General features: G+C 36.1%; 1 long non-coding RNA gene across 1 annotated transcript; it reads left to right on the top strand.

Annotated features, from left to right (window-relative positions):
* Positions 1 to 5: 5 nt before the first annotated feature.
* Positions 6 to 23,743, top strand: LOC144372831 (uncharacterized). The gene is made up of 4 exons (XR_013432699.1): positions 6 to 286; positions 16,854 to 16,940; positions 18,668 to 18,784; positions 23,245 to 23,743. It is a non-coding gene; the product is annotated as an uncharacterized LOC144372831 (long non-coding RNA).
* Positions 23,744 to 24,296: the final 553 nt, after the last annotated feature.

The following is a 24,296-nucleotide window of genomic DNA, read 5'->3' as shown; positions in this document are numbered from 1 at the left end:
CACATGCAAACCGACTGACGGAAACCCTCATCCTGGTAATGGCCCTGGTGGTGTGTGAGCCCCAGGGATGGCCAGCTGGCACACTGGGCCTCATCTTGTTTCTCTACCTTACACCCATCCTAGCACTGGTGAAAGGGGCGCTTCTAGTCGAAATATCTTCCATTGTTATGCTTCACCACCTGCAAACATCACTGAAGTTGTGAACAAAAACCGAGACTGACAAGAGAGCCAATCATAAGCTGTAACTCTTAGTGGGGCACCCCTCCTGGTCCTGACAACTTCACAGGTGAGGAGCTAAGCTCTGGGTGCCATCTGTGGGTGCAACCCATTGGGAAGCTGCAGCAGCATCTTTTCAATCTATTCTTATTAGAAACCATAATTCTTTCTGGTTGCTGGTGTGGCCCTTCAGTCTGATCACATGGTGGGGTGTGCACTTCCTGAGGAAAGTATGTTATGTTCTGTATAATGTTTGTGAAAGTGGAATTGCTTAGGGTTGAAGCCTTTATAAAGAGCCTTTTGTGTATGCAGTTTGGTTTTTTAGACATTGAAATTCTTGTGATTTTTAGGGGACCTCAGAATTTCTCTACTTGAGAGCGTTGACACCAGATAGTAAAAATGCTGTTTTGTCTTTGTGGTGGGTTAAGGGTGCTTTTTGGAATCCAATCAATGAGAATTGGATTCATTCCACATTGTTTTAGATTGCCAAATTAAAAATGTAGTAGTTGGAAATATTATGCTTGCATTAAAACTATTTGCTCGGTGCCCAGTTTAATAAGAAAAGTCAATTCAATAGACTTACAAAATGAATTTGGTGTAGGTGATGTTTCAGTATTCAAGAATAATAGCTTGTTATTAAGAAGACTCTCATTTTAGTAAATAGTGTTAAATGTTATTAGATTTTTGCAATAGCAAGAAAACTGTACTTCAATATAGAGTGAAAAATTTACCACTATTTGGGGTATCATGAAACAAAACCATTTATTTTATGAATGTAATTTTTCATATTATTAAAATAAACAAGAGAAAATGGCAATGCATAACTCATAACATAAGCCACTCTGAGCAATAGAAGTATTAGAGGGTGAAAAATTATGTCTACTTACCATGGAAAGGAAATGGACATTCTTTAACAAAGTGCTTTGTATGTCTGAGACATCACAAGCATTACACACACACTCAGTCCTCTGGTGGGTGCCTGTGGTTAGTCTAGTACAATGAATATCCATGTACATATCATCTAGTTTCAACAAATGTTAATGTTGGCTGTATTTATTTTGTCTCTACCTATATGTATATCTATTTTATGTTTATTTTTCCCTGCTAAATAATTCTAAAGTAAGCCAGAGACATCATGGTACTTTCTACTTACATAGCATTCTCCTGTCTAGTCACTGTATCATTTATGATGACATATTTATAGCATTCAAAATTACTGTGTGTAGAAGCTTGCAAAAAATACAGATGAGAGCTAGTTTACTGATGACATTAAAAACAATCTGCCACTAATATCCATCAAGTACTCATTGGTGTATGACCTCAATAAGTTTGATTGATATATGATATTCTGTGAGGGGACTTCTGTAGAAGGTAGTCCTAAATATTAATATATTTTAAACTAGAATTCTAATGAGAATTATAAGTAAGTACTATTTTGATATTGTACTTGGAAAGTAAGAAAGTAGATTTAGTGAGTAATTTGTAATTGTGTAATCAGACAGATTAAATATTTTAAACCACTTTTTGTTGGTAAGGAGAGCTTTTCTGCTTATTTAATCTGTTTAGATGAAACACTGCTTTAGTGGAAAATCTCACATGATGTTTTACATTTAAAGTGATTTACAGAGCATGTAGGAGGAAAAAAAAAGTTTTCCATGTTAAAATTTCTATTACTGTGCTACTAAAAGTAGAACAGATAGAAAAAAATACTTATTAGTGTTATATACCATGCTTGTTGTTTTCTAAATACCTCCTTTAAATTTGTAGAACAGGGCTGGGGATGTGGCTCAAGCAGTAGCGCACTTGCCTGGTATGTGTGCACCCCGAGTTCAATCCTCGCACCACATACAAACAAAGATGTTGTGTATGCCAAAAACTAAAAAATAAATATTTAAAAAATTCTCTCTCTCAAACAGTTAGGGCAAATGCCAGAGAAACATCCTTCCTTATATCAAAGGGAGAAAGGGCCCACATGATAATGGCCCCATATTTTTTTATTCTTGTTTTAATACTATTACATGTTCTCACAGTTAACCATTATGAAAAACGTGTTTTTCACAATTAGAATTTTTAAATGTTAGCATATTCTGTGGTTATAAAACTTTATAAACCTCTTTAAAGAAGCAAACATAAAATATGCTCATACTGGTTTGTTCTTTAAATACATAACTGGTGTTAAATTCATTGAGGTGCTCAAATTCAAATTTGTTAGAATTTATTTAAAGGGCAATGATATTGTCATTAGTAGTAAATTTTAGGACATGCTTCTTAAGACTTGGTTAATAATTATATATAATTATCAAAATAGATTTTATTTTGCTGTTAGCAAAACCACTCTTTTATATTATAAGTGATATCAGATGAAGCACATTTTGACTTCCCAAGTTACAGCAAATATAAAATAATTTACTTTCATTCCTCAGATCCAAGGAGAACTCATTGCATAAGTTTAATAATCTTTTTGGCAATTCAAAATAACATTAATTTCTAGAACTACAAAAATATTGTACCCTAATGTATACCAACAAATTAGATTTGATTCACAATTGTGTTTAATCTTTACTATGATAATATTGAATAGCCAAGTTCTAGTTGTCATTTTCAGATGGTCTTTTATGTACCTTTATGATTACCAAAACAAATTGGAGACACATTGGTATTAATAGTAATTTTTTAAATACCAAACATTTTATTAAACTGAAGAGTTGGGATATTTAATCCCTTTTGATATTCACACTACCATTACTCAATTTAATCTTATCCTTCATATAGTCTTTATTATAATTTATTAGCAAAATAATGTATATTTATTTGGTTTAGAATTCATCTTTTATAAGCTTATAAACTTTGAATATTTTAAAAAGCATTCGCTGACTGCGTATTTCTTTCAAAGTACTATTGCCTAATTTGTTTCTTGAACACTCTGCGTGATGTTTGGTTTAGAGAAATCACACTTCTTATTTTCTAGGTGAGGAAACTGAGGCTCAGAGATGATGAGTAAGTGATGAAACCAGAACATTATAAAAATGTTTATTAGCATATAATTGTACTGTTGTATTTATGGCTATAGTGTGTTGCTTTAGTACATGTTATGAAATAATTGAATTGGGGTAATTAGCATATTTTTTACCTCAGTCATGATTTCTTTTTGCTAAGACCACTTGAATTCTTTTATTTTTTTGTTTTAAAATATTTTTAGTTATACATGGACACAATATTTTCATTTCATTTATTTTTTATGTGGTGCTGAGGCTCAAACCCAGTGCTTCACACATGCTAGGCAAGCACTCTACCACTAAATCACAACCCCAGCCCCAAAATCCTGTTTTGAAATAGGTTACATTATTCTACCCTACTGTGTAATAGAACATTGAACTCATTTCTTTTCCCTAATTATCGCTTTATGCCCATTGACTCACCTACCTTCAAATCTCTCATCCTCCTAAAGCCAGAATTAAAGGATTTTGTGTCAACTGTGGCATCCTGTCCTTCTCTGTGTATGAGAATGAGAGGTTTGTGGTTTCGGAGAGGAACAAGTCAGGGAGAGAGGAATGGATTTAAATGAATAAAGCCTGTAGTGTTCAGCTTATCCAGCTTCAAGATAAGCTTTGACCTGAATTCAAGATTTGAAAAGCTACCTCTGTGTTGCTGCTTAGTGTATACATTTCACTAGCTAAGATGTAGCAGTGATGTCTTCTCCATTATATTCAATTAAGAATATATCATTTTCAGTTGAGTGGCATGGTATAAGCTGATAATTTCAGTGACTCAGGAGGTGAGGCAGGAGGATTACATGTTCAAGGTCAGCCTTAGAAATTTGTTAGACTTTCAGCAACTTAGCAAGACCCTGTCTTAAAATTATAAATAAAAAAGAACTCTCTAGTTTTATATCAGTTGTAAAGCTCCTTTTAGTTAAATCCCCAGAAGCCAAACACACACACACACACACACACACACACACACACACACACACATACACACACACGTGGATTAGTAAGAGAAGTCATCCTTTTTTGTCAGATTTGACATGATTTACCTGTTGTGGCAGTGGGGTATTTCCTAGATGGTGTGTGTGTGTGTGTGTGTGTGTGTGTGTGTTGACTCTTTTCTGCCTTTGGGGGAAATGGGGAAGATTTGATGATAGCTGCCATTCTCCTCTAGGGGTTCTATTGAAGAACTGGAATGGAGAACTCTCCAGCATTCTCTGGGCTGCTGTGCCATCCTCTGGCCCCTTGGCATGGCCACTTCCTGGCTGCTTCCTTTTCCCCAGGCCATTCTGACCTCCAGTCTTTCCTTTGTTGTTGCCTTAACCTAGTGACTCACAGAACCATCCTGTTAGTTCCTAGGTGTTGGCTGCTTGGTATGTGCTCAATGACCTGCCTTCCCACCCTCTTCTGGTTTTCTTGGAGTCTAGCTTTTGGGAGAAAAGTGTTGTCTTCTTTGAGTCACATCATGGGAAGACATGGATCATTGCCTTATTTGAAGGCAGGGACTCATGCAAGTATTGTATATAGGTGGAGAAATTCAAGGAAGGCTTTACTTGAACCCCCAAAAGCATGTCTTTGTTTCCTACTTAGTCTACTCATTTGAGGAATGCTGTTATGTTTGGTTCACGGTATGTGCGTGTTTAATGGGGGAGGATATGTCTATCTTTATAATTTTAGTAAATTATATTTACTGCTATTGCTTTCCCTTTATCTGGTGCTTACCTCTCTGTTCTAATTGGTTTGTGATGTCTTTCCAGATGATTAAATGGTGATTAAAAATTCTCTGAGTTAAAGTGCTCGTATCTATGCATAAGTGCCATACAAATAAAGATTGTCTGGAGTTTAGACAAATTGGAATACCTGAATCCCTATCAATGGAGCATTAATGTTGCACCTTGCTTTAAGGAGAGACTGCCCCAACCTCAGTTCCCTTTCTCCTATCTCAGGCCATGGAGAGTGATTGTCCATGGTGATGACAGAGCTGAGAAGGATGTGTGGTGACTTCCTATTTGTAGAGGATTCATGTTTTTGCGTCTTTCTGAGCCTAGCCCATCTGTTTGCCATCTATGAATTTTGCTCAAGGAGATGATATTGCAGTGAGCTTGTGATTTTGTTGGTTGTAAAGTCCCTATATCATTCTAAGCAACCAGGCAGGGTAGCCATGGGTCTTGGCATCAGGTGGGTCTGGATGGGAATCAAAACTGTTCCATAATAACTGTGAGATCTTAAGTAGGTCATGCTACCCCTTTAACCCTTGTTTTTCCTTTTGTGAAAGTAGACACTTGTTCCCACCTTTTAGAGATTTACAGAGGACTACAAGAGATAATAGAGGAGTAGCTAGAAAAGTATTTGGCTCCAAGAGCTATTATTAGCTTTTTTGAATTTTGTGATGTCAATTAAAATGCTTTTGGAAAAAAAAGAGTAGTTCCCTCATGAATGTGAATTTTAAATCCTCACATCCAAAAAATGTAGGTTTTATTTCCTCTCTTTTCTGCAGTCTCTTGACTCCCAGCCCTCTGAGCATTGTGCTCTGTGTGTGTGGTGACTTCTGCAGTTGGATGGGCTCACCCTGTGCTTTGCTCTTATCATCATGTGCTCTAAAGGAAGCAGAGATTTCTGCTTGGAGGGAGGGTCAACCAGAATTTCCCAAGTGCCTTCTTTGTTCCAGGGATGTTGAAACTGCTTTACACAGGCTACTTTCCTAGGGAAAAAGAAGTTTCTAAGAAACAGCTTCTACCAAATCTCTAATTTAGTTGGAACCAGTGTTTTGTTGATCTTGTTAATGTTACTAAGTATAATGCAAAGTGCATAAAACATGAAACACTGGCCTTTCTTATGGTGTATGCTGAGGCCTTTTGTGTGTTCCTCATTGTTCTGCATTGCCAGCACATGGCTGTATCACCACTATTTGGCAGAATGTGGCAGGTTGCAATGATTAATTGCATAGATATGTGAAGCAGAAATCTGGACAACTCAAGACCAGTTACACTTTAGTGGGCAAAATAGAAGAGAGTCCTTGAAATACCTAAGAATACAGGGGAAAAGAAACAAGTCAGAAATGATATGGTTAGTTTACACTATTTGCTGAAGGCACATAATTCAAAGGAGCTAAAAGTGAGAGTGGAGCTGTCAGGAAAAGGATGGGATTTTGAGGATTGGATTTTTGACATAAGCAAGTTACCTGTGATCATTGTCACATATTCTTTTCCCAGTAGTCACTCTTGTAACAGTGTCACTCTGAAAATCACATGCAAATAGCGATTGTCTTGCTATTCTTGTCTAACTGAGGTTTTCTTTCCTTCATTACCTTCTTTACTCTGAACTGTTTTGTTGGAACTGAGCATGTTTCATCATAACTGGAAACTGCTTTCCCCCAAACCTTTGTCTTTCTCAAATTATTACTGATATATCTTCAACATGTTGACCTGGCTTTAGTAATAAAATATTTTTAGCACCTATGCATAAAACACAGTTTTTAAAGATTTTATGGATACCAGTATTCTAAATTGAATATTAAACACATTGAACAGTACTTCTACATGTAGGATTCTTGTATTTTAAAAATTATCTTTAGAAAGAAAGTGTAAGATACAGAGTAGGTCATCAAATAGCAGATTGGAGGCCAGGGAGGTGCAAAGTCTCTCTATGATTTGTTTAAGATTTGCAGGGCCAAAGGGCCTTCTTTGACATTATAATTCTGCTGCTGTTAGAACATGATGCAGTCTAACTTCTAGGTTTCTTTTAATTTATTTTTTTTTGGGGGGGGTGGTAGAGATCCTGAGGATTGTATCCAGGGTCTCCGACATGCTAGGTAATCACCCTACCCCCTGAATACCCACCTCTTTTTAAAAAGTGTTTTGAGACAGGGTCTCAAAAACTTGAGTTCTAGGCTGGCCTTCATCTTGCAGTCCTCCTGCTTTAGGCTTCAGACTAGTGGGGATTACAGGTGTGCTCCATGATGCCCATCTACCCCCTAGGCTTCTAAGTTGGGTGTTTCAAGTCCTAAAACACATAGGGTTGTATTAGAAGATATTTTAAAAATGTGTTATGAAATAATATATTAGTGCATATTTTTATTATGTAACATAGCATATTAGACTCTGCTGACTACTCCCAGTACTACCGCTCACTAGCTCTATGCCTGTGGGTAATTGGCTTAATTTCCTTATTCTTTTTTAATCTGCAAATTCAGGTAGAATAGAGTCTACTTCAGAGAGTCATTGTGAACTTTAAATGAGATAATGGCACTGTGATTCCCACAAAGTAGCATTGAGTAAATGTTGATTGTTATTGGTTATTTTAGTGACATTAAATCAAATAATTTTTAGTCTGCAGTAAGCACACGATAGATATGTGTTGGTATTGGGCTGAAGGAAGGAAAGCATGAGCCTTAGGGAGAGAGGTATTTATCCAAGAATAAAAAAAAAAGAAGTCATTCTGATGTGTCTGGAAGGGACTGGTAGATCCTCCTTCACTTTTTTTTAAAAAATATTTATTTTTTAGTTGTAGTTGGACACAATACCTTTATTTTATTTTATTTTATTTTTATGTGGTGCTGAGGATTGAACCCAGAGCCTTGCCCATGCTAGGTGAGCACTCTACCTTTGAGCCACAACCCCATCCCCCTCCTTCACTTTTTTAGTATGAGTGTGTCTTTAAGCATTCATAAAAGATTTATTGAGCACTATATATGATAGGTGCTGAGACAAGTTTGAGGACTATCCAAATGAATGACAGTGCCTGCAGAAAAAGGAAACAAGCATAAGTACAAATGGTGTCCTACTTGATTGCTCATAGGCTTGCAGATGACTGAGATGCTTTCATTGAGGGAAGTGCTGCCATCCACAGTTAAAAAAAAATAAGGAGAGCCCAAAGTGCCAAGGCACAACACAGGACACCCTGGGGGAATGAGCTCACAGGTGTGAAACTCACAGGTATATGAGCTATGAGACTGCTGACTAGATATGGGAGTGGGTACTGAAAGCTGTAGGAAGAGTTGGGCTCATTGGGTGGGGTGGGGTTTTTTTTTTTGTGTGTGTGTGTGTGTAGTAAGAGAGTTCATAATTGGCAGCAAAGTATCTGGCTGCAAGCTAAGGAGCCCAACAGTAACTCTCACAAGGATGTGGACCAAGGCAGTCTCTGTGATCTCATTACCTCAAGAAGAAAGAGTAGCTGTATTTGAGTTGATTTTTGTTCTGTTAGAGTGATGTTGGGCTCATTTTTTGTTTTGCTTTGAAAAGGAATTTTCAATATTTGGGGGACTGAATACTATTATGAGTCCTGGTGAATTTTAATCATTATAGATTCAAAATAGTCTTTGCAGATGTATTACATTTAAAAATTGTTGTTAATTGTTTTAGGTTTTGCAAAATTTTTATTTATTTATTTTTCTTTGTACGGGATAATTTGCAGGCATTGCTGCTCTGTCTGTGAGAAGCTGGAAGATGATCAGTAGCTCTAAGCTGAAGGAGGGTGGCAAGTTGCTTTATTAATTTTCTTGCTTAGGAAACTTAAGGAGTAAGGATTCACATCTGAGGTCCTGCTACTTTGTGCAAGAGGCTCAGTCAGTGGGGTTGAGTGACTTAGCTGATATAACACAGCTAGTGAGTGGTCCAGCAGGCATATGAACCCAGAGCCTGGACTCCAGTGCTCACCAATGTCCTCTTTGATATGCTGTCTTTACCATGGTGATATTGTTTTAGGGTGAACTATGTGAAATTGCCATTTCTGTGTATTAAAACAGAATATTTTGAAATTGCCAATATTGACAATTTCATATGATTCTTAATATTTATGAAGTAATTTTTAACTCCTTGAAGATGTGTTGCAAAAGTCCATGGAGAGTTGACTCTTTTGTTTTCTATGGGGTCTCCACAAAGTGACTCATTTTCTTCACTCTTTGGGTGGACTTGGTACCTACTCAACTGCATGCAATAATATCCTCACTCCTAGGCCCAATTCCATTTCCTCTTTACCAATTTAATATCAACAGTAATGATGTTTTCACAAAGTAGCCATCAATAAGTATGTCCCATAGAGTATTATTTTATTTAGAACATCTAATATTTTACTAGGATGGGAGCTACTGTCTTTACCAGAAGGATATTTTCCCTTTGATTTATTGCTAAATGAATAGAGCCTGTGAAAGGATCTTTTTTCCCAGAGATTTCTTGTTCAAACAGAATTTGCTGTATCCACATCAGTAAAGCTGTGCTAATTTGGGCTGCTGGCCAGATCTTGGAAATAGCCTCATTATATTGAACTGGATGTCATAATAGTACCCATTAAGGTGGGATTCTCTTGTGTTTGTACTTTTAAACTCAAGTCCCTTGCCACTTTTTGCATCTCGCTGAGAATAGCAACATTTTCTGGTAATGCAACCTTTGAGTGTGCTGTCTCTTCCAACTGTAACCATCACAAAAGTAGAATCCTGGGTTTTGAGCATTTTGGGGGTCTGTGCATTTTTGCTGCTCTCCAGACATTAATTCTATTCTCAGAGGTTATGATAACTATAGTAAGTTCTGGTGACTGGAGGGAAGAACCCATGAGATTCACTTCCTTCAACACTTGCATTAATTGATATTGTCCAAATAGGTGGCTGGGAAAGAGCTGCTTTTTTTCCAGATCTAACAAAATTCAACACAAGGTTCTTCATTTTATTTTTACAAGTCATTAAGAGACTATTAGGTTAGAACTCACAGCATTTATACTTTCTGTCAATGCTACCATCCTGGCAAGGTGAAGCATTTGTTGTGCTGTTATTGGGTAGTGAATCCCTTCAGTGTTACAGCTCAGAAATGCTAGAGGAATGCAGCCCACAAAGGGCAGGGCAGGGTGGGTGTCAACTTCATCCCTCCAGTTAGAACAATTAAAGATCATAGCAAAGTGCAGGGTAGCACTTTTTTGTGAAGGGTGTTGGAACACCAAGAGGAACTATTTAGAGACATTACATATTTTACAATATAATTTCTGTCTTTTCTGTCCACTCAATAGGACTTACTTTATAAACAAATTTTTATCATTAGAATCAGCTTAATTTCTGTTGCTATAATTAAAGAGATGGTAAGAAATGTTTTAGAGTGGAGTCCTCTCTATGGCGATTGGGGGAAGATTTGTTCATTCATTCAGCAATTATTTCCCCCGTGCCTTCTGTGTGCTGGACTTTGTGATAGGGCTACAGTGTGCCCAAGGGAGACAGAAGTCCCTGGCCTCATGGAGCATCCACTTTAGTGGGAAATATGGTACTTACAAACAAATAAACTGTCATAAAATATCAAGAAGTGATAGAAAAATAAATTAAGTAGGTCAAAGAGATGGGAGTGTTCTGGGAATGCTTCCTTAGAAACTCTTGAATGGGACCCAGCCATGGTCACACCCACAGGGAGAACATTCCAAAAACACATGTAAAGGTCCTGAGGTGGATACCATCTGGGCATGCTGAAGAATGGTCACTGTGGCTGCCACAGGGTAAGGGAGGAGGAGAGTGGAAGGAGGTGATGCAACAAGAATGGGCAGAGTCAGATCATGTTGGGTCTGGAAAAATTTGGGAAGCCAATGAACACTTTGAACAAAGGCATGGCATAATCTAATGTTTGATATGAAATATCCTCTGGCCAGTGTGGATCAGGCTTTGTGGAGGGTAGACAGTGGAGGTAGGGAGAGCAGTTAGGTCATTATTATAATTAACTAGGTGAGAGAAGATGACGGTTTGCAAGGGAGGGAGGGGAAGGGTCAGATTCAGGGAAAGGATTGGATATGCGTGGTCAGTAAAAGAGAGCCAGAGGGACCTGTATGAATAGTGGGAAAAAGCAGTTTTGCAGGCAGTGACTGCAATCAAGGTTGTGTGGTTGTATCTACTTTAAGATGCTCTTCATCCATCAGCTGGTAAATGTCACATAGTCAGTGGCACTTGGATGTTTTTAGGGTGGGAAGGTCTGGGATAGTGATTGGGAGTCATCAGTGTATGGAATGTAAAGCTAATGGAGTAAACGGAGTAATAGAAGAGAAGCAGCCTGAAGACCATGTCTTGCAGCTTTCCAATGTTTGGGATCTGCAGGAATAGAAGGTTGGGAGGGAGCAGACATTCCAGGCAGTTGCAGGGTCCAGGAGTGGGCAAGAAGTGTTTCAGTGGTCTCTGCAGTCAGGTTAAGTTCTGAAGAAAGTGTGAAGGTTGGATTTTGTCTTTGGAATGTTCCCTCTCTTTTCAGTGTGTGTTTTTTTTTAATCTTCTCTGTGATCCCTTTCACCTGAGACTATTGCAGTCCCCTTCACCTGAGACCATTGGTTTTTCTCATCCCAGATATCAACTGTTGTAATTCTCAAAGTATGGTGTCCTGACTGGCAGCCTCAGCACTACTGGGAACCTTGTTAAAAATGCAAATTGTTGGGCTCCACCCTAAACCTGCCAATGAGGTGCTCTGAGGGGCGGAAGCAACGAGTGGGGTTTTTTTTTGTTGTTGTTGTTTGTTTGTTTGTTTTTTTTAAGTTGTCAATGCACCTTTTTATTTTTTAATTTTTAGTGGTGCTGAGAATTGAACCCAGTGACTCACATATGCCAAGCAAGTGTTCTACCCAGCCACAATTCCAGCGAGTTGTCTTTTAACAAGCTTATGATGATGCTGAAATTAGGGAATCACAGCTTTAAGAGAAGCAGAAAAACTGAATCAAGAAAAAATTACAGGGGCTGGGGATGTGGCTCAGGCAATAGCAGGTTGCCTGGCATGCGTGCAGTCCCGGGTTTGATCCTCAGCACCACATACAAAAAAAAGGTGTTGTGTCTGCACCACATACAAAAAAAGGTGTTGTGTCCGTGGAAAACTAAAAAATGAATACTAAAAATTCTCTCTCTCACTCACTCTTAAGAAAAAGAAAAAATAACAGATGAAAATACACTCTTATTTCTTTCTGGCCCAACTTTCTGAAGCCAAAGAAATGAGTACATTTTTATGTCTCAGCCAGTAGTAGACAACTATTGAGACATCTTCATGGTGGCCATGGAAGCTGCTCAAGGCCTAAAAATCATAACAATAGGAAGATATATATCCTGTTTTTTAGATGGGTTCTTCTGATATCTCTTCTAAATCGTATTATAAAAGTTCTCTGATCCCAACTACAGTCACAATGAAAATTTTGGCATTTTAGTGGGCAATCCAAAATCTCAAGCAACCATTCAGAACTTATTTTGTTTAACCACAACTATTCTACCAGGAAGTTTTAAATAATGTCTGAGGCTAAAAATAATAATAATAATAATAATAATAATAATAATAATAATAATAATAATAATAATTATTATTATTATTATAATAGAACATTGTTGAGTTGTGAATTTTATTGATAAAATATATCTTAAATATATTTTACCTTTTAAATAATAGAGCTTAGTGTATATTTAGTCAGGCATTACAGTAGTAAGAGCTTAAGAAGATTAGAAATAAATAAATGCAATTAAAGAACATGTCTCTGAGATTTGATATGTCATAGATATGAATGAACTGTTTGCACAGCAACTGTAAAGAAACCATTAATGAATTACTATCTAGAAGAGGTTTAATCAAGAATAAATGTAATAGGACATATTTTAAAATATTTAAAGTAAACAAATGAAGATTTATGCATTTGAAAACATTGCATTATGCTATTATTTTTGCTGTGTGTTTTCCTGTGGAGTTCAAAGTCTGAGATTCTACTCTGCTGTGATTCACAGAAATTCCAGTGCATTGGTATTATGCAGAGCAAGGCAGAGCTTCTAATCATGTCCTGAGGGTTTACTTTGTGGGATCTCCTTACCTGAGACCCGAGGCCCTGTGGGGGAATTCAGAGACACTGTGCCCTTGAATTGGGGGTCCAAATTTCTCAGTTTTTGATGATTTAATGTTACCTAGAGTTTTTTTTCTGTTCCTGAGACTGTGTGGAGTTCCTGCCAGAGTGGAAGGTATTTTTAGAGTTTAGAAATTAGCTTTGCTCAGGATCAGAATAACTAGGTGAGAAAGCTGTTCCTGTGAGGTTGAGCCTCAAACAAATATAAGGTGTTAGGTGATGAGATCCCCATTACTTTTCTTTCCTAGGGACTAGAAGAGTTCTAAAGGGAACTTGAAAAACATTCGGTTAATAAGTGAGAGTGAAGTGCATGTGGGGTGTGGGAAATGCACACAGAGGGTTGGGTAGGTTGGAAGGAGTGGAAGAAGATAGCAAAGAGGGGGCAGAATAAGGTGTGCATTTTGTTTACTTTTTGTTTGAGAATTTTTAAAAAGACAAACCTGATTGACATTGTATTACTTTTTCTTTTGATTGATATTATTAAGACATTTTGTGCTTTATTTTGATCTGACTTTTAAAGACCCAAATCCTCCTTACCTCTCCCAAATATAAGAAATAGAAAAACTATAAGAGCAACTTCATTTGGAACTTAGATCTGAAAGATTTGCAATATGTTGAAAACTTTAGTAGCTAAAGAGTGGTTTTCTGATCATAAAAATTAAGTTCCTTAAAGCAAAAGCTATGCCCACCCCCCCAAATTGGGACTTCATTTGAACAATGATAAATATGCCATTTTTAATTCACACAAATCTAAATTACTTTAGGAAACCACATAAAACGAGTCTTTTTCCCCTCAGTTGTAGTAATAATTTAAGTTCTATTCTCCAAAGAAGGAGACATAAAAAGCATACAGTTCATATGTAAGTCTTCAGAGACAGATAATTCTGTAAACTTTTAAAGATGAAAAATAAATCAGAAACTAGGGGAAACATACAGGTACTGAGAGAGCATTTGAACATTTGGATATTTAAGTTGTAATTATTATGCCTCAGGAGGTAGCCTGTGGGAAAGAAGATTTTGTAGTGTTTTCTCTTTTGTATTTAGTATGTGCAAAGATAAAACCCTAAAAATAAAAAAAAATTGGGGGAACCATTTCAATATGAGGTGGGGATGCCTGAAATTTGCCTCAATTAGTGTTTTTCTAAAGAAACATTATTTCTGATTATACATACATGCCTATTATAAAGAATTAAGATAATAGAGACACATAAAAAGATGAAACATGTCTTCAACTATTTGCCAGATATGTCTGCATATAACACTTTTGTTCATTGCCTGTCACTGTCCATATGTAATACATGCTAATTTAAATAGAAAACAATGTCACTTCATTATGTTTTTTTTTCTATCACTGTAATTGAAATATTTAATGAGTATATAACATTTCCTCACATGGATACATTGTAACTTAGTAATTCCTTTATTTTTAGTTCTTATTTCATTGTTTCCAATTAAAAATAGAAATTATCTGATAAGCACTGTCATATATATTTTTGATGCTTATATTTGATTATTTTCTAGGAATGTTTTAATCCTCCTAGTTGATATTCCTGGATTTAAAGTATGCCTGTTTTAAGCTGCTTTGTAAACAATCCTCTCTTACCAGTAGCATAGACAAATGCTCATTTATTTAAACTTCTTTCATTGAGATTTATTGTCACTCAGAAAACTTTGCCAATTTTAAAAGGAAAATTGCTTCTGTTAGCTGCTTTAATTCCTATAGGTTATCATACATGAGGCTAATGCTTTTAAAAACATTTCTCAGCAATTTGTTCATTGTTCACATTCTTTTTAATTTTTTGTAAGTGGAGATATTATATTCATTATTGATTTCTAAAAGTTATTTCTCTGGGGGTTAAAGCACTGTTCCTAGTGGGGCATCGCAGTGCATGCCTGTAATCCAAGCTGCTAGGGGGCTGAGGTGGGAGGATCTCAAGTTCAAAGCTAGCTTCAGCAACTTAGCAAGGCCCTAAGCAATTTATCAAGACCCTGTCCCAAAATTTAAAAAAAAAATTACAGGGGCTGGGGAAGTGGTTCAGTGGTAGAGTTCTCCTGGGTTAAATCCTTAGTACTAAACAAACAAGCAAACAAACAAACAACACTATTCCTTCTAATTCCTTCGGTATAATTGCAATAGTTCCAAATGGTTTAGGATGAAATTAATTTAGTATTTTATTATGCCCAAGTATCACATATGCTGTGCCTGAATTGCAATTTGCCAAAATATATGCATTTAATCAATGTGCATAACACTGAAATAGTAAGATAGGATTGGCTTCTTTGATTTAGGTTCTTACAGAATTTCAGGATGATTATGAATCATAATCTGAAAATTTGAAAAAACTCACATGAACTTGCTTACCTAGTAGACATCTGTCATTTGTATGGAAAGGTTTGAAAGTTTTTTGAGTTTTTGGTTTGAGATGAGTCAAAGTTTATTGAAATTAGAATCATTTTGTTAATCACTCGCAAAGTGAGCATCTGTTCTATATGAGATATTGTGTTGGGCAGTAAATAAAGGATGTTACACAAGAAGGAATTCAAGAGGAGTTTGGCAGGGTACAACTTTGACCACACTGTAAGATGGAATGTTGAACCAAATGAGTAGTAGAGACAGGGAGTGGTGGAGGAACTCAGAAGAAGGAGCAGGGAGAAATCACTGGAAGGGTAGGGACACAAATTCAGGGGCAGTTTGGTGGCAGCTCTGTATATAGCTGCATCCCAGCTTGTTTCATAAACTAGTAGGAAGGAATAACTTGATTCCCCTTATGAGCATAGAGAGCTTGGCCATGTCTTGTCAACATATTACTGATTTTCCCTTTAATTTTTGGTTGTTATTGTTTGCCAATTAATTACAGTCATGTCATTCCTTCTCGAAATCACAGTGTGGTACTAAACCTTGTGTCTAAGGCATTCCTTACCTTTTGGTGCCATCCACTGCAGAGTGTGTTGGAGGAAACTTCAAAATGGAGAAAGGCATAGACACTATTTATGTAAAAGCAAAGATTTTTTTTTGGGGGGGGCAACCTCAAATCCACTTATTGAGTATGAGACTATTACATTTTTATTCTTCACATCAGGAAAACATCAGTGCACACTTTCAACATTTTTGCTTTAAAAATCTCATCAGCTAAATGTCTTATAAAATGTTTTTAGGTTCTGATTTTCACTTAACTGCAGGGCACAATCTGCTAAACTGTCCATCACTATATAATTAGGATTCTATTTCCTACTATTTCCGATAAGGAATTCCTCATTTCCTATTCAGTCCTCATCAGCAGTGTCTTTAACAAACATATTCCTATCAGCAGATGATTTGAGTATTGTGTTTAGTGAAGTATGTTCTGAACCATGATCCTCATTTCCTACTGAAGAGTCTCTAGCAGAATTGCTAACATCCTTGTCTCTATTCATGGTCTTTTGAAACAATCTGAGTCTTTTCTATCTTGCTTTTCAATACTGCCTTGTCTCTGTCTACCACCCAATTCCAATGCTATACCCACTTTTTAAGGTGTTTGTTATCAAAATACTTCACATTCAGGTGACAAAATCTGTGTACTAATGGCATGTAAGTGACCAAAAACAATGGCTTAAAATAGCACAAGTGTATCATCATGAAGTTCCATAGGTCAGACATCTTAGGCAGGTCTCACTAATCTGAAATCAAGTTATTAGTAGAGCTTTATCCCTTTCAGGAGTGTAAAGAGGCAATTTTCCTAGCCTCTTCCAAATTAATTGGTTCTCTTTCAACATCTTCACAGAAAAATAATGCTGCTTATCTCTGTATATCCTTCTAACTCTCTAGTTTTGTCTCCCTTTCCAACTTTTCAGGACCATGATGATTGCATTGGGCATGTGCAGATAATCCAGTGTGATACCCCTGTCTCAAGTTCCTTAAATTCAAAATCCCTGTCTCAGGTAAAGTTGTATATTCATGAGTTCTTGTGTTTAGGATAGGACATAAGCATATTTAGGAGATTATTATTCTGTCTACTATAACTTCTTAAAAATGTGTCTATGTATATATAAAAACATGTATATAGATAGAGATTAACAGAAGTCTCCAGAATTAGTATATCCTGCATCATTACTCTGTTCAAAACATGATCACCCCTTTCACAGAATACTACTTTCACAGTAGACCCCCAAATAGCCTCTGTGTTACTATCCTTGTTCATCTATGCTCTATTCTCAACAAGTCAAACAAAATTAAATATTTCTCAAATGTAACATCATGTTATTTTGCTCCAAAAATTCCAATGTCTGCCTATTATAGTCAAAACTAATATCTTTAAACTGGTATATACACTGTCATTTGGCATTTTTATTCCACACCCAGATATTTATTACTTATTATTTCTACAATGGTAAGATTATCATCCTTTAATATCTTTGCCTTGAAATCCTTTGTGCATGGAACCTTCTCCTTTTTTTCGCTCTCCATATCTGAGTTTCTCACTCCCTTGCATTTTGCTAATCATCTAAATGTCATTTTCTAACAGTGATGACTTCTTTGGTCACTTTTACTTATAATAGTTCCCTTTATTACTCTTTGAGGAATATTTTTTCTTCATATCACTTACCCTCCCCTTTTTAGTATATATGTTGGTTCCTTAATTGTTTAGCTTGCATTTCCTGTCACTAAAAGTAAGTTTGTGACTATAGATATCATTTAGTATTTTGTTCAATGCTTTATCTACAACAGATTTGACAGTGTCCAGTCTATATCAGATGTTAAATAAATATTTGAGAAATAAAGGCATGAATAAATGAAGGAAGTTCAAGTTCCACTACATCGTAACAGCACTGTAACTTACTGCAGTTTGTCACTTCAGGGCAGTTTTTTATTTCATACTTTCACATAGAGTTATATCATGTCTGCTGCAATCTAGAATCTCTATACTCATATATAGTTGGAAAAAGCAAAGCATTCTACATCATCATATAATATGGTTTTCTCCCAAAGACAAATTTGCTGTAAGATACACTTCTTTAGATAATCTACATATCCATTGAGAGATTTGATTATTTGATTAGCTTCCAAAAATTTTATAAAGTATTTGCACCTGCTGCAATTGTTGTATAATTTAAATTACAAGATACATAAGAGAACAAAAATTATTTTAGTTCCTACATGACATATTTATAACAAACATAGACTGTAGCCAATAGAAAATATATATATTTATATCATTTTAAAATATCTAAACATATAGATTGATAATGTTCACAATAATTCTAGCAAAACCCAGAAAATTAAAATCCTTTTGACTGCTAAGAAAAGAAGATAAGTATCTGGTAAGAAAAATAAACACAAAACCAAAATAAAACATCTTTGTAAGTATTCGCTATAATGTTAAAAACTAGAAACAAGAAAAGAAACTGTATTTCAATGTGGGCATGATTGTTTTTATGCCAAAGATTGTAACAATCAATAAAAATTATGTGCAAATATTGCAGAATGGAATCTGTTCTATAGACACAAAAAGTAAACTAACCTTTTATTTTTCTGTAATGTATTCCTAGGTCTTTGTCAGGAGTAAGTAGTGAAATTTATCTCAATTGGTAATTTTCCTTTAAACTAGCACTTCTTAAAAATTACCAGAGCCATTTAAAAATAATGTGAAATGCAAATTCTTTTTCAGAGGTCCTGAGCTGAGGCACAAAAATCTTCATATCTATTGTGATAACAATGCTTTTTTTTGTTGATCACACTGCATAGTAAGCAAATGGAGCAATGGAGCAACAAAACATAAATATAGGTCAGTATGTGAAGCTGTAAGTTCTGCATTGACTAAGCATAGATCAAAATCATTTTAAGGAAACTGCATTTATTCTGAATATGTATATTATGTCATTATGCACTAAATGATACAGAATATCCATATTTTCATAATATTAAGATTTTATTAATATAAGTAAACTAGACATAATTCCAAGTATATGAAAAAAATGTGTGTAAGTTGTATGCTGATACCATGTATTTTTTCATATTAAGAACTTTGATTCCATAGACTTTGCTATCTGGGAGGGGGTAGTCATGGAAATAAGCCCCTATGCATACTGAAGAATGATTATATATAAATACAAAAGAAAGATGTTGTAAGATTGTAAATTAAATAAACATTATTCTTGCCTAATAAAGAAAAAGTAAAAGGTCTGAAAAGGAAATCACATGGGTTTTTGAGTTATATGGATAAATATAGATGGAATCAGCAGAGGGGACACAAGACACATGGTAGACTACCTCCAAGAGACATACCAAGTATACATCTAACCATAGATCAAGTCACTCAGAGATTGTCAGAGGCCAGCTGAGAAACTCTGAACCACCAATCAATTGAGAAAATCCTTGTCAAGTAAATAATAAAAGCTAAGGCATCCTTGGACTCAGACTGTATTCTTGTCACTGTGCCATGATGAGAATACCCAACGTTCAACTTCACCACATGGAGAGAAAAGTTTGACCTCAATTATGTACCTAATGCTAAAGTGTCCCACAATTTAAATCTTACGTTGTTAACTCTAGGCTGGAAAGAGATTAGAAACACACTAGACCACAGATAAATGTGGCAATGTTATGCAAGAATCAGAGCACACTGAGGCAGTTCATCTCCCAGGAGTACTTTAGAGATGCAATTTTAAAATGCAGCCCCTTGTTTCTTTCTGGAAGACAGTCATCATCTCTCAGTCTTTACTTGGTGGTATGGTTCTGACTAACTTGTATCTAGCAATTAAAGAGGTAGACAACTAGTATCCTGTGCCCAGCTTGGGGTAGGATGACATGCACTTCCAAACTTTCTGCCTCAGCTCACCCCAGTGATAACTACAGGTCTATTAATATCCCCTGAAGGAGTTTGTCAAGGCACTGATCACTCCAATCTTACAGTTTTTAACAGGATTGTATTCTAAACTTCCTAATGCTGGAAGCACAAGAAACTGATTATACATAACTGTATCCAAATCCCAAAAAAAGTTTTTATGGGCTTGTGTGCACTTCCAGTGGTTTCATAGCTCCAGAAGGGTTTTAAAATATTTAGCTCCCCATTTTTGCCTGAAATTGGCTTATTTCATGACTTGAGTGCTCCACCTTTTATAACCACCTTTCCAAGTACTTCATCATGAACCACTTAGCTTGGCATCATAAAGGGAAAGGTGTATGATTTAATATCCCTAGATCACAGAAAAAAGACATGTTTTTAATCAGGTATGTGAACACTTCCCTGGGCTATAACCTATTGGAGTACCAGAGAAAGGGGGCAAAAATGTAGAGTTCCTATTTAATCTTTAAAGGGAACTTATAGAACATATTTCCAGTGGCTACTAACTTTTAACAAGCATGTATTTGGAAGCAAACAGAAATAACTAATAGTTGCCCTCTGGAAAATTGGGTCAGACCTTGGCATGACTTCTTTGTATTTTCTCTCAGCTCACCCCAGTGACAAAGCTGAGTCTATCAATTTTTCTGTTATACATTTGGTTCTTCAATGGATGTCACAATTTCCATACCTCTCATTCAAAGAGTTCTCTTAAAGAATAAAACTAGGAATTAATGATACTTTGTACTCTTTAGTAATAATAGACCACAGAAAACAAGGAGCATGAGAAGCAAAGAGCTAACTTTAAGTATCTACCTTCCCAGGACTAACAAACTCAGCCTGAATGTTACCTCAGAATTACCTATGGATCCTTTTGTGACTTGCTGCAGAGATAGTGAGAAACAAATGCCTCTGCTTAGTTTCATTGTGAAAAAAGAAGAAACCACAATGCATATCCAACACTCCAACCTCTCTAGTTACATCTAGAATGTCTCATTTCTACTTTTTCAGTCTTAGGAAATTAACAGGATGTGGTATATCTGAAGCTCCAGTGGGCAACCACAAAAGAGACAGCACTCTGGAAAAGAATATAGATATGATAGATAGCTTAAAATCTTTGGGTGGATAAATTAGTGAAATACATGTATATGAGGCCATTCTGACAAGATTGAGAAGTAGTTTTCTGATCTAATGCATAGAATACAACAGAGAGAGTGAAATAAAATGAAAATATGGGGGAATATATACCAAGTAAAGTATTAAAATAAATCCTAGGAACTAAGCAGAGATATTTGATTCATGAAGAATTAGAAGAAACACAAAGATACTCACTGAGGTCCGGAAAACAATGCAAGAAAAATGATGAGAATTTAAGTGAAAAGATACAAAGTACCAGATGTATCACATAATCGAGCTGAAGAATCTTATAACTGAAATTAAAAATCTCATAGAGGAGTTAAAATGATTAGATGATATGGAAGAAAATATTAGGAGACTCAAAGACAGGTCACTTAATGTCATCAATGCAATGGAGCAGTGTGACACTTTGTAAAAAATTTCTGTGAATTAAGTTATAAAACAAGGTTGGAGAATTGATGCCTCTGAAAAAGACATTAAAATTGTATTACTGGCTTTGACAGATGAAAGGAAATTACTACTAATAAGCCCTGTGAATAGGTGTGGAAATATAGGCATTTGCCAGATCAATAGCTACTTACCAGGTAGTAGGAGATGTATTAATCTGCTCAAGAAAATAAACTACATCTGCTACAACAGCTGTTATTGGAGTCATTACCTTATTATGCTAGTGAAAATTAACTGTTATTCTCCAAGATCCATCTACCTTTGGCACAGGTCAAATAGGGGAGTTAAATGGGACTGTAGTAGGAACTACCACACCTGCATCCTTCACGTTGTTGGTGGTCACACTAATCTATGTAATCCCACCAGTGATGCAATATTGTGTTTGATTTACTATTCTCCTAAGCAAAGGAAGTTCTACCAGCTTTGATTTAGCCTTTCTGGCACCTTTATAACCATCAATCCACATGTTAGAAAACCAGTATTCTAAGTATTTCTATCCTGAATGTGCATGCTGGGAGTGGGGAAACAACCACAAGATGCATTACGGGACCCAGTAAACACTCCTATTCAAGTCTTGGCTAATGTTCCATAAATCACTGACCTCTCTAAGTCCCTATTTTGAACAGAGGGTAACAGTGACATTTTGAATCTCCCAGGATCAATGTCAATTCAGAGATGGTATTGAATAGTCCCCCAAAGACTAGATCATAGCCTTTTCCCTAATTTACATTTACCCTGGTTAAAGTCCATAGGCCCCTTAGGGGAAGAATGGGAGAAAGATTAACATTTTAACTTTTTGGTACTGTAACAACGTCCTTCTTCAAAAGTAACTTGCCTTCCCTTAACTTATTCCCTTGAGACTTAAACTGACTGAAGTCTTGGCATTGGCTGAGAAACTATGATTTTCTGTTATTGCACATTTGCTCTGAAATTTTTATGCTTATATAAATGGAGTATGCACTTTAATTTTCCATCATAATGACTTCTGAAAATACCATGACTGATTATCCAAGGTCTTAGATGTACATAAGTCAGAAGATTCTAGTTATTGCTTCTACTTTGCTATGCATTATGGTATGAACCAAGTTGCCTGTAGTTGTTGAGTGCTGTCACTTGGTCTCTGATACTTTGAAATCCAATAATACTCATTGCATTTCAGTTTTCTAATTGGGTAATTTCAGCTCTCATAGTAAAAAATGACATATAAAGAAGAGCAATGAAAGAGCTCATCAAGGATACTGATTCTCCTCTCATAAATCTTTCTTAAAGTAGTAATGAATGCACATCTTCTAGACCTTTATATTGTGGAGAAGAAGGTCTTATTTGCAAAATCCAGCATTCCAGTTTCTCTGAAAATTTGAGTCCCATAATCAACAGTAAACCAAGGAATATAAGGCATTTTCAGCTCATTCACAATTACAATTTGATCCTTATTCAGACAACCCACTGAATAAATTATTAGTAAATTTTTTAGCAATTTAAACTGCTACATTAAATTCAGAATATCTGCTTAACCAGCCAATATTAATAGGTTCAGCCTAGTCTAATTTTATGTTTCTTCTACCATTATCCCACATGCTTAAAATCCATTCACACACATGTTCCTCAGACCTCTGTATACATTGTAAAACTCAGGAAGTTCCTTTGGTGTAATGCACTTCCTCATGGTTCACACTTTGTAACTCTCCTTCATGAGGCTACTTAGATTTGGGTCTAGTTATAGGTCTAGAAGTAGAAGTAGGTGGTGAATGTGGGCCCTGAGGAGTACCAGCATTGTCTGGCTGGGCAATATCATCAAGAAGGATCCTTTTTTTCCACAGGCAATGAAGAATCCATTCTTTCAGAGAGATAAAGAGATCAAAACCAGAGTATGTACTTGGGGGTGGAGATGTCACTGGCACTAAGGATTGGAAAGTCGCTTCCTCTAAAACCCAACAGAATGTAGGAATTTCCCCAGCCTATTCAGTGTCCTCTCAACTGTTCTCAAAATTACAGAATGTCCTTTTTTTCCTAGCAGTAACTTTACTTTCATTGCAGACACTGTTTATGGATAAGAGCTAAAATTGCATTGTAATTCGATCTATGAGAGGTTGGAGGTTTATGGTCAATTTTCATTGACTGAAAGAGAGAAGTTTATCCTTCAGTACACACTAAGAAGACTTTAGATTGCATACGCACACCTAGGGATGAAAAATTAAAAAATGAGTTCCTGAGCTACTTCCTTTTTTTGTTCAGTTTTGAAGTATCCAGGGAACATTATTATATTTCTTAGTTGTTCAGTGAAGAAGTATCCAGGGAACATTATTATATTCCTTAGTTTTCCAAAACTGTTAAAAATATCGTTTATAGAGTCACTAAATATTTTGACTCTCACAAGTGGCATATAATGAGTGTCAAATTCATTCACTATGTATATGGCTTTAAAGCGTTCATGACATGAACTACCAGCTTTAGGGACATTAGGTCTATTCAATGTAGACAATTAACTCCAGAAACCACAAAATCAACTAAGAAAATATCAACGTACAATTTTATTTCTCTAGAACCACTTCTAGTCCCAATAGGATATCTCCATGTAAGATTATAAAAGGGGATTTCGTAGATTTGTTTACATGTTCGGAAGGTAAAACATAATGGCAATCTGCACACTGGAGAGCTAGGGGAACCAGCAGCTGCTCGGTCTAAGGAGATGGAGCCTTGAACCAACAATGTGGTCCAAGTATGTGACTGAAGCCTAGAAACTACCTGGAGAATAACTGGTCAGAGTTCATGTTAGAAAAGTGAAGGAGTTGGAGTTTAAGTCTGCTGTCCTTTGATGATGGCTGCAGCAATCTATGCACCTATTCAAGAATCATGCTTGCCTCTGTCTGGG

The sequence above is a fragment of the Ictidomys tridecemlineatus genome, unplaced genomic scaffold, assembly GCF_052094955.1.
Source record: "Ictidomys tridecemlineatus isolate mIctTri1 unplaced genomic scaffold, mIctTri1.hap1 Scaffold_170, whole genome shotgun sequence".
In the NCBI taxonomy this organism is placed as follows: Eukaryota; Metazoa; Chordata; class Mammalia; order Rodentia; family Sciuridae; genus Ictidomys; species Ictidomys tridecemlineatus.
Note: the sequence above shows the minus strand (reverse complement) of the source record. Positions and strands in the feature narration are given on the sequence as shown.